This window comes from Zea mays, chromosome 1 (assembly GCF_902167145.1).
Source record: "Zea mays cultivar B73 chromosome 1, Zm-B73-REFERENCE-NAM-5.0, whole genome shotgun sequence".
Classification (NCBI taxonomy): Eukaryota; Viridiplantae; Streptophyta; class Magnoliopsida; order Poales; family Poaceae; genus Zea; species Zea mays.
Window position 1 is genome coordinate 101,120,803 of NC_050096.1, and position 11,900 is coordinate 101,132,702.

Below are 11,900 nucleotides of genomic sequence, written 5' to 3' on the forward strand. Positions count from 1 at the left end.
CTAATCCCAGCAAGGAATTGTCGAAGAGACTACTAGATAACTAACTAATTGATCGATGCCGCTACACTGAAAGTAGGTAGGATACTTTTTATTTTATCAGAAAAGAAGAGTATATGATAATAGAATATACGAAGAAACAATTCTTGATAATAGAATAATTGTACGATTATTTGAAAATAGGCTTGGACATACATCTTTGCAACAAAACCACCGAGGTGATAGAATAGGATCATGGTCGGAGGCAGAAGCCACCGAGGTGTACTTCGAGCTCGCGTCCCCAATCCACACTAGGTCGTCTGTGTCGTTGCAAATAGTCGTCTGTGTCCCCAGTCCACACATGGCGCAAGCGAGCCATGAGCAGCGCCAGAAGCAGCAAGGCCCTCGTGGTGGCTGTAACGCCCTGAATTTGGGGTAGAATTTTTTCTTCTTTTCTCTCACCAAATTCGGGCGTTACTCTCTTTTCTCTTTCCCCGTTTGCTCCTTCTTCCCAATTTCAAATCAGTATAGCGGCAGGTGTCCGTGTCATGTATAAACCAAAACCTAAGTGTCATGAGTGTTGCATCATGCCGAAGCACATTTCTTTGTCTGATGTTGTGTGTTCGTCTCGTTCCGTTCCGGATTTCGGTTCGCGATTTAAGTCCGTTTAGTGGTCCGCGCTCGTCGTGGGTTTTCAATCCGCGAAGTGGCTCGGCCCAGCCCAACTTAGCCCAGCCCAGCTCAGCCGGCCCGCCCTGGCCTGCGCGCCCCCGGCGCCCAAAACCCCCCCATGCGCCCCCACCTCTCTCCCTCTCTCATTTGGATCTCCCGCGCAACAACCTCTCCTCTCCCTCTTCCACCTCTCTCTCCCCGTGGTGCCCTAGGATTTGGAGACGGCGATCACCGGATTTTGGACCCCGAGGTGAGCTCCCCTCCCCTCCCCTTCTCCTCTCTCTCTCCCTCTCCCTCCTCTTCTTCTCCCCACGCGCGCCCCCTTTCTCTCCCTGCCCGCGCGCGACTCCGACCCCGGCGGCGCTCGCCCGCGGCGGCGCGGCCCCCGCCCGGCCTCTCGGCGTGGCGGCGCGGCCCCTGCCCGCCCCGGCCCCCGCTCGGCCCCTCCCCCCTCCCTCCCCGCGGCGGCGCCCCCGCTCGGCCCCCGCTCGGCCCCTCGGCGTGGCGGCTCGGCCCCCTGCCCGCTCGGCCCCTCCCCGCGGCGGCGCTCGGCGCCCGCCCTCGGCCCCGTCCCCGGCCTCCCTCCCCGGCGGCGCCCGCCCGGTCTCCCTCCCCGGCGGCGCTCGGCCCCTTCCCCCTCCCTCCCCGGCGGCCTCGCCCGCCCGGCCTCCCTCGGCGCGGTGGCGCTCGGCCCCCGCTCGGCCCTCCCCCCGGCGGCGCTCGGCCCCGCCCCCGGCTCGCCCGCCCGGCCCCCGGCGGCGCTCGGCCTCGCCCCCTGCCCGTCCCCGGCCCCTGCGCGCGGCCCCGCCCCTCGGCTCGGCCGGCCGTGGTGGCCCGGCGCCCTCCCGCGGCGCGGCGAGCCCCGCTCGCCTGCGCGCCCCCGTCCCTGGCCGGTTCAACCGCCCCCTGGCCGGTTCAACCGCCCTGGCCCCAGCTCGGCCGCCCGTTCTCGTCCCGGCCTCGCCCGACCATATCTTCGCTCGCCCGCGCTCGCGGTGATTATTCGTTAATTAGCGTGTTGCGTCGCGCGCTTCGCCGCGCGACGGATTTATCTAAATTCAGATTCTATCTTGTGTGCGTCGTGCTCTTCGTCGCGCGACGATCCATTTTTTTGTTTCAGGTTGTTTAAGGTGTAACGCCGTGTGTGTATTCACGCGACGTTCCACTTTGGACTCAGTTTAGTCGACGTATGCCGTCGTGCGCTTCGTCGCGCGACGTTTAACGTCTCCTCGTATCTAAGGCGAAGTGTCTCGTTGCGTGCTCGGTCGCGCGACGAGTCGTTAACTTTTTAATTTGCTTTAGAGAGCTTTGTCGCGCGTCTCACCACGCGACCATTCTTTTTATTTATCTCCACCTGCTTATAATAATTAGACATGAAACATGACTTTACTTTACGCTAAACATAGTGTCTACATTAAATTTCCTTCCATTAAGCGAGTGGTTAATTTATAATCATGTAACGTGATCGTTTCTCGACTGTCTTTTCCTCTTTCTCTCTTAACCGTACTCGCGAACCCGCGTAGAACGTCTGTTTACTTATTGCATTCTATTGTATGGTGTACTGTTCTTTTGTATTAAATGTGTGGATGTATGTATGTTTGCAATCGCATAGAGAACGATCCGGTTGAAGAGCCCGAGGAACTCGCAGGAGAAGCCCCTGAGCAGCAGTCGGTTGGTGGAGGCAAGTGTCCCTTGACCTATCTCTGTCCTACTCATTCTTTAATTCACCTCCCGCTTTACATATTTATACCTAAGGTTTGACTAGTTTTTGTTATCCCTGTCCTTGATTACCTATTTGGGTTGGATTATTACTGTTTAGCTTTATGCTATTGCTCAACTCTAATCAATGAACATGATGAGATTATCTATGATACGCTGTTTTCCCTTCTCTTATTATGATGTCATGCTTGTGGTCTTCAAGGGGGCTCGAGCGGTTTCTCGAGTGCCTCTCCGTAAGGACCTGTTCTATGGATGACCGCCCGGGAAAACAGTGCAACCATGAGAGTGGAATGGGATGCCCTTAGCTGAATAATTAGAGGATCCGGGGTGTAGTTCACTTAGCCGTCGTGCCGTCAATGGGGCTCGGTGTATGCGGCTCGCTCTGCCAAGGTTGATTTGTCCCTTGGGGAGGAGTGCGGTACATTTAGGAAACCTAACGGGTGGCTACAGCCCCGGGGAATCTTTGTAAAGGCTACGTAGTGATGCCCTGCTAGGCCACCTAGGTAGTGGTCAATGGGGAGTAGCTCTCTCCGGGCAGAATGGGAATCACGGCTTGTGGGTAAAGTGCACAACCTCTGCAGAGTGTTTGAAAACTGATATATCAGCCGTGCTCACGGTTATGAGCGGCCAAGGGAGCTCCAATGATTAGTGGTACTTGATCAGAGACATTGTGGTACAGGTGGTTATGAGATTGATGGTTTTGGTTATGACTATGGTGCTGGTAAGTGGTATTCTTTCCGTTTGGAAAGGGTACATCGGGTTAATAATTTGGGTTAATGCTAAAACTTGGCTTTCTACTAGTAAGTAATAATCTGACCAACTAAAAGCAACTGCTTGACTTATCCCCACATAAAGCTAGTCCACTACAGCCAAACAGGATACTTGCTGAGTATGTTGATGTGTACTCACCCTTGCTCTACACACCAAACCCCCCCCCCCCCAGGTTGTCAGCATTGCAACCACTGCTCAGGCGAAGATGAAGCTGTGGAAGGAGACTTCCAGGAGTTCCAAGACTACGACGAGTTCTAGGTGTGGGTTAGCGGCAACCCCCAGTCGGCTGCCTGTGAAGGTCGCGTTTATCTACGTTTCTTTTCCGCACTTTGATTTATTGTAAGAACTATATGGACGTCTCAGACGTACGATGTAATCAACTATTATTCCCTTTTAATACTATTTTGAGCGCTGTGTGATGATGTCCATATTATGTAACTGCTGTGTACGTGAATAACTGATCCTGGCACGTACATGGTTCGCATTCGGTTTGCCTTTTAAAACCGGGTGTGACATAAGTGGTATCAAAGCCGTGCTGACTGTAGGACCGCTAGCCTAGAGTAGAATGGTCGTTCTAAGGACTATAGACCTCTGTCCCTTCCTTGACTTTGATATCCCTTCAAAAGTTGGTCATACCGACCAAACCTATGTTCTACTATATATTATACCTTGCTGAAAAACATGTTTTATTCTAATCCTTCATTCACTTATGATTCATTATTTGCTGGTCATATTGATTCTGTTCTTACCCCTTTGCTTGCAATGTCTTTTGTAGATGGCTCGACTTAGACACACTGCACGTAAGTCAGTCATCCCCTTCTTACCCTCCCGCCTTGCTGAGCGTCCGCTTCGCCGTCCCGTGGCCGGACAGTCCAGCCACTTGGAGAGACTGCACCACCGCCTGCTTGAGGAGCAGGAACGTCGACGACAGGAGCAGGAGCAGCAGGGCTCTTCTTTCTCGCTCCACCAGGAGATAGAGTCTGTGAGGAGCTGCTCCCCTGTGCTTCCTCTGGAGGCGCCCCCTGCACCACCACTGGGCGTCCCAGCTTTTGGAGTAGCTGCTGGAGGAGACCCAGACGACGGAGATGGCGACGACAGCTCGAGCCACGACACCGACTTCTCTGCTAACCTTGAGCCGGAAGGATGGGTTGCTCGACCCATCACTCGCGACGCTGCTCGCGGGTGTCACTTCCACGATGCGCTCGACACCCTGCTACGTCGGGCATTTGACCGGCATACTTGGTCCGTCGAGTATCGCTGTGTGGTCTACCAGCACAGTCGCGGGGTCTACCCGGACCGCTGGGAGGCAACCTGCTTGGTGCGCTGCCCGGAGAACAGTCTCCAGGGTGCAGAGGCCTGCTCAGAGCACTATTCTATCTCTGAACGGGACTCAGCTGAGGCAGCCATGCAAGATGCTGCACGGCGTGCGCTTTCGCACTACTGCTCGGTTTTCGGTGGGGCAGCTGACGGTCTTGACCTGAAGTATTACCCCCGCCGTCCATCTGGCAGCACAGGAGGCGTGATTGTCTCACCTGTCGGTGAGGGCAATCCTAGGTTGAGCAGCACAGTCAACCTAGCCGCCGTGCTAAACACGGAGCTGGACCATGCACTAGACGAGCTGAGTAGGGCTCATGCTGAGATCGCCCAGTTGCGGGCTGAGCGCGCGGAACTGAAAGGGAATTAGGCTTACACCTAGTTCCTAAATAATTTTGGTGGTTGAATTGCCCAACACAAATAATTGGACTAACTAGTTTACCCAAGTGTATAGATTATACAGGTGTAAAAGGTTCACACTCAGCCAATAAAAAGACCAAGTTTTGGATTCAACAAAGGAGCAAAAGGGCAACCGAAGGCAACCCTGGTCTGGGGCACCGGACTGTCCGGTGTGCCACCGGACAGTGAACAGTACCTGTCCGGTGCACCAGGGGACTCAGACTCAAACTCGCCACCTTCGGGAATTTCCAGGGCGACTCGGCTATAATTCACCGGACTGTCCGGTGTACACCGGACAGTGTCCGGTGCGCCAAGGGAGGTCGGCCTCAGGAACTCGCCAGCTTCGGGAAACGCCAACGGATAGCCCGCTAAAATTCACCGGACTGTCCGGTGTGCACCGGACTGTCCGGTGCGACTCCGGAGCAACGGTCATCTCCGCGCCAACGGCTCTCTGCCGCGCATTTAATGCGCGCTCTGCGCGCGCAGGAGTCAGAATCGCCCATGCTGGCACACCGGACATCAAACAGTACCTGTCCGGTGTGCACCGGACACCCAGGCGGGCCCACAAGTCAGAAGCTCCAACGGTCAGAATCCAACGGCAGTGATGACGTGGCAGGGGGCATCGGACTGTCCGGTGTGCACCGGACTGTCCGGTGCGCCATCGAACAGACAGGATTCCCAACGGCCACATTTGGTGGTTGGGGCTATAAATACCCCAACCACCCCACCATTCATTGCATCCAAGTTTTCCACTTCTCAACTACTACAAGAGCTCTAGCATTCAATTCTAGACACACTAAAGAGATCAAATCCTCTCCAATTCCACACAAAGCCCTAGTGACTAGTGAGAGTGATTTGCCGTGTTCATTTGAGCTCTTGCGCTTGGATTGCTTCTTTTCTTTCTCACTTGTTCTTGAGATCACAACTCCATTGTAATCAAGGCAAGAGGCACCAATTGTGTGGTGGCCCTTGCGGGGAAGTTTTGTTCCCGGCTTTGATTTGAGAAGAGAAGCTCACTCGGTCCAAGGGACCGTTTGAGAGAGGGAAGGGTTGAAAGAGACCCGGCCTTTGTGGCCTCCTCAACGGGGAGTAGGTTTGCAAGAACCGAACCTCGGTAAAACAAATCTCCGTGTCTCACTCGCTTATCCGCTTGGGATTTGTTTTGCGCCCTCTCTCTCGGACTCGTTTATATTTCTAACGCTAACCCGGCTTGTAGTTGTGTTTATATTTGTAAATTTCAGTTTCGCCCTATTCACCCCCCCCCCCCCCTCTAGGCGACTATCAATTGGTATCAGAGCCCGGTGCTTCATTAGAGCCTAACCGCTCGAAGTGATGTCGGGAGATCACGCCAAGAAGGAGATGGAGACCGGCGAAAAGCCCACTACAAGCCAAGGGAGCACTTCATCAGAAGAGTCCCGCACCAAGAGGAAGGAGAAGAAGAAGATCTCCTCCAACAAAGGGAAGGAGAAGAAATCTTCTTCTCATCACAAAGAGAAGAAAGAAAAATCTTCTTCCCACAAGCCGCATCGGAGCGGTGACAAGCACAAGAGGATGAGGAAGGTGGTCTACTACGAGACCGACACTTCATCACCATCCACCTCAGGCTCCGACGCGGCATCCGTCACTTCTAAGCGCCAAGAGCGCAAGAAGTATAGTAAGATCCCCCTACGCTACTCTCGCATTTCAAAGCATACACCTTTACTTTCCGTCCCATTAGGCAAACCACCAACTTTTGATGGTGAAGATTATGCTAGGTGGAGCGATTTAATGCGATTTCATCTAACCTCGCTCCACAAAGGTATATGGGATGTTGTTGAGTTTGGTGCGCAGGTACCGTCAATAGGGGATCAAGACTATGATGAGGATGAGGTGGCCCAAATCGAGCACTTCAACTCACAAGCCACAACAATTCTCCTCGCCTCACTAAGTAGAGAGGAATATAACAAAGTACAAGGGTTGAAGAACGCCAAGGAGGTTTGGGATGTACTCAAAACCGCGCACGAGGGAGACGAGCTCACCAAGATCACCAAGCGGGAAACGATCGAGGGGGAGCTCGGTCGGTTCCGGCTTCACAAAGGGGAGGAGCCACAACACATGTACAACCGGCTCAAGACTTTGGTGAACCAAGTGCGCAACCTCGGGAGCAAGAAGTGGGACGATCACGAAGTGGTAAATGTTATTTTAAGATCTCTCATTTTTCTTAATCCCACTCAAGTTCAATTGATTCGTGGAAATCCTAGATATACTAAAATGACCCCCGAGGAAGTTATCGGGCATTTTGTAAGTTTTGAGTGCATGATAGAAGGCTCGAGGAAAATCAACGAGCTTGGCGACTCATCCGAAGCCCAACCCGTTGCATTCAAGGCAACGGAGGAGAAGAAGGAGGAGTCTACACCAAGTCGACAACCAATAGACGCCTCCAAGCTTGACAATGAGGAGATGGCGCTCGTCATCAAGAGCTTCCGCCAAATCCTCAAACAAAGGAGGGGGAAAGACTACAAGTCCCGCTCCAAGAAGGTTTGCTACAAATGTGGTAAGCCCGGTCATTTTATTGCTAAATGTCCTATATCTAGTGACAGTGACCGAGGCGACGACAAGAAGGGGAGAAGAAAGGAGAAGAAAAGGTACTACAAGAAGAAGGGCGGCGATGCCCATGTTTGTCGGGAATGGGATTCCGACGAGAGCTCAAGCGACTCCTCCGACGACGAGGACGCCGCCAACATCGCCGTCACCAAGGGACTCCTCTTCCCCAACGTCGGCCACAAGTGCCTCATGGCAAAGGACGGCAAAAAGAAGGTTAAATCTAAATCCTCCACTAAATATGAATCCTCTAGTGATGACAATGCTAGTGATGAGGAAGATAATTTGCGTTCCCTTTTTGCCAACCTTAACATAGCTCAAAAAGAAAAATTAAATGAATTGGTTAGTGCTATTCATGAAAAGGATGATCTTTTGGATTCCCAAGAGGACCTCCTTATTAAGGAAAACAAGAAACATGTTAAGGTTAAAAAGGCTTATGCTCTTGAAATTGAGAAATGTGAAAAATTATCTAGTGAGCTAAGCACTTGCCGTGAGATGATTGACAACCTTAGAAATGAAAATGCTAGTTTAAATGCTAAGGTTGATTCTCATGTTTGTAATGTTTCAATTCCCAATCCTAGAGATAATAATGATGATTTGCTTACTAGGATTGAAGAATTAAACATTTCTCTTGCTAGCCTTAGAATAGAGAATGAAAATTTGATTGCTAAGGCTAAAGATTTTGATGTTTGCAAAGTTACAATTGCCGATCTTAGAGATAAAAATGATATTCTTCATGCTAAGATTGTTGAACTTAATTCCTGCAAACCGTCTACATCTACTATTGAGCATGTGTCTATTTGTGATAGATGTAGAGATATTGATGTTAATGCTATTCATGATCACATGGCTTTAATTAAACAACAAAATGATCATATAGCAAAACTAGATGCTAAAATTGCCGAGCACAACTTAGAAAATGAGAAATTTAAATTTGCTCGTAGCATGCTTTATAATGGGAGACGCCCTGGCATTAAGGATGGCATTGGCTTCCAAAGGGGAGACAATGTCAAAATTAATGCCCCTCCTAAGAACTTGTCTAACTTTGTTAAGGGCAAGGCTCCCATGCCTCAGGATAACGAGGGCTACATTTTATACCCTGCCGGCTATCCTGAGAGCAAAATTAGGAGAATTCATTCTAGGAAGTCTCACTCTGGCCCTAATCATGCTTTTATGTATAAGGGTGAGACATCTAGCTCTAGGCAACCAACCCGTGCCAAGTTGCCTAGAAAGAAAACTCCTAATGCATCAAATGATCATGCCATTTCATTTAAAACTTTTGATGCTTCTTATGTGCTTACTAACAAATCCGGCAAAGTGGTTGCCAAGTTTGTTGGGGGCAAACACAAGGGTTCCAAGACTTGTGTTTGGGTACCCAAAGTTCTTGTGTCTAATGCCAAAGGACCCAAAACCGTTTGGGTACCTAAAGTCAAGAACTAAAATTGTTTTGTAGGTTTATGCATCCGGGGGCTCAAGTTGGATACTTGACAGCGGGTGCACAAACCACATGACCGGGGAGAAAAGGATGTTCTCCTCATATGAGAAAAACCAAGATCCCCAACGAGCTATCACATTCGGGGATGGAAATCAAGGTTTGGTCAAAGGACTTGGTAAAATTGCTATATCTCCTGACCATTCTATTTCCAATGTTTTTCTTGTTGATTCTTTAGATTACAACTTGCTTTCTGTTTCCCAATTATGTCAAATGGGCTACAACTGTCTTTTTACTGATGTAGGTGTCACTGTCTTTAGAAGAAGTGATGATTCAATAGCATTTAAGGGTGTGTTAGAGGGTCAGCTATACTTAGTAGATTTTGATAGAGCTGAACTTGACACATGCTTAATTGCTAAGACTAACATGGGTTGGCTCTAGCACCGCCGACTAGCCCATGTTGGGATGAAGAATCTTCATAAGCTTCTAAAGGGAGAGCACATTTTAGGATTAACAAATGTTCATTTTGAGAAAGACAGGATTTGTAGCGCATGCCAGGCAGGGAAGCAAGTTGGAGTCCATCATCCACACAAGAACATCATGACGACCGACAGGCCGCTTGAGCTACTCCACATGGATCTATTCGGCCCGATTGCTTACATAAGCATCGGCGGGAGTAAGTATTGTCTTGTTATTGTGGATGATTATTCTCGCTTCACTTGGGTATTCTTTTTACAGGAAAAATCTCAAACCCAAGAGACCTTAAAGGGATTCTTGAGACGGGCTCAAAATGAGTTCGGCTTAAGGATCAAGAAAATAAGAAGCGACAACGGGACGGAGTTCAAGAACTCTCAAATTGAAAGCTTTCTTGAGAAAGAGGGCATCAAGCATGAGTTCTCTTCTCCCTACACTCCACAACAAAATGGTGTAGTGGAGAGGAAGAATCGAACTCTATTGGACATGGCAAGAACCATGCTTGATGAATACAAGACTTCGGATCGGTTTTGGGCGGAGGCAGTCAACACCGCTTGCTACGCCATCAACCGGTTATATCTACACCGAATCCTCAAGAAGACATCATATGAACTCCTCACCGGTAAAAAGCCTAACATTTCATATTTTAGAGTTTTTGGTAGCAAATGCTTTATTCTTGTTAAAAGAGGTAGAAAATCTAAATTTGCTCCTAAAACTGTAGAAGGCTTTTTACTTGGTTATGACTCAAACACAAGGGCATATAGGGTCTTTAACAAGTCCACTGGACTAGTTGAAGTCTCATGTGACGTTGTGTTTGATGAAACTAACGGCTCTCAAGTAGAGCAAGTTGATCTTGATGAGATAGGTGATGAAGAGGCTCCATGCATCGCATTAAGGAACATGTCCATTGGGGATGTGTGTCCTAAGGAATCCGAAGAGCCTCCAAATGCACAAGATCAACCATCCTCCTCCATGCAAGCATCTCCACCAACTCAAGATGAGGAAGAGGCTCAAGTCGATGAAGAAGAAGATCAATCAAATAAGCCACCTCAAGATGATGGCAATGATCAAGGGGGAGATGCAAATAATCAAGAAAAGGAGGATGAGCAAGAACCAAGGCCGCCACACCCAAGAGTCCACCAAGCAATACAAAGAGATCACCCCGTCGACACCATCCTCGGCGACATTCATAAGGGGGTAACTACTCGATCTCGGGTTGCACATTTCTGTGAGCATTACTCTTTCGTTTCCTCTATTGAGCCACACAGGGTGGAGGAAGCACTTCAAGATTCGGATTGGGTGGTGGCAATGCAAGAGGAGCTCAACAATTTCACGAGGAATGAGGTATGGCATTTAGTTCCACGTCCTAACCAAAATGTTGTAGGAACCAAATGGGTCTTCCGCAACAAGCAAGATGAGCATGGTGTGGTGACAAGGAACAAAGCTCGACTCGTGGCCAAAGGGTATTCACAAGTCGAAGGTTTGGATTTCGGTGAAACCTATGCACCCGTAGCTAGGCTTGAGTCAATTCGCATATTATTGGCCTATGCTACTTACCATGGCTTTAAGCTTTATCAAATGGACGTGAAAAGTGCCTTCCTCAATGGACCAATCAAGGAAGAGGTCTATGTTGAGCAACCTCCTGGCTTTGAAGACAGTGAGTATCCTAATCATGTCTATAGGCTCTCTAAGGCGCTTTATGGGCTCAAGCAAGCCCCAAGAGCATGGTATGAATGCCTAAGAGATTTCCTTATTTCTAATGGCTTCAAAGTCGGCAAGGCCGATCCTACACTCTTTACTAAAACTCTTGAAAATGACTTGTTTGTATGCCAAATTTATGTTGATGATATTATATTTGGGTCTACTAACGAGTCTACATGTGAAGAGTTTAGTAGGATCATGACACAGAAATTCGAGATGTCGATGATGGGGGAGTTGAAGTATTTTCTAGGATTCCAAGTCAAGCAACTCCAAGAGGGCACCTTCATTTGCCAAACGAAGTACACTCAAGACATTCTAACCAAGTTTGGAATGAAGGATGCCAAGCCCATCAAGACACCCATGGGAACCAATGGGCATCTCGACCTCGACACAGGAAGTAAATCCGTCGATCAAAAGGTATACCGGTCAATGATTGGTTCATTGCTCTACTTATGTGCATCTCGACCGGATATTATGCTTTCCGTATGCATGTGTGCAAGATTCCAAGCCGACCCTAAGGAAGCTCACCTTACGGCCGTGAAACGAATCTTGAGATATTTGGCTTATACTCCTAAGTTTGGGCTTTGGTATCCTAGGGGATCCACATTTGATTTGATTGGTTATTCAGATGCCGATTGGGCGGGGTGCAAAATCAATAGGAAGAGCACATCGGGGACTTGCCAGTTCTTGGGAAGATCCTTGGTGTCTTGGGCTTCAAAGAAGCAAAATTCGGTCGCTCTTTCCACCGCCGAAGCCGAGTACATTGCCGCAGGCCATTGTTGCGCGCAATTGCTTTGGATGAGGCAAACCCTGCGGGACTACGGTTACAAATTGACCAAAGTTCCCTTGCTATGTGATAATG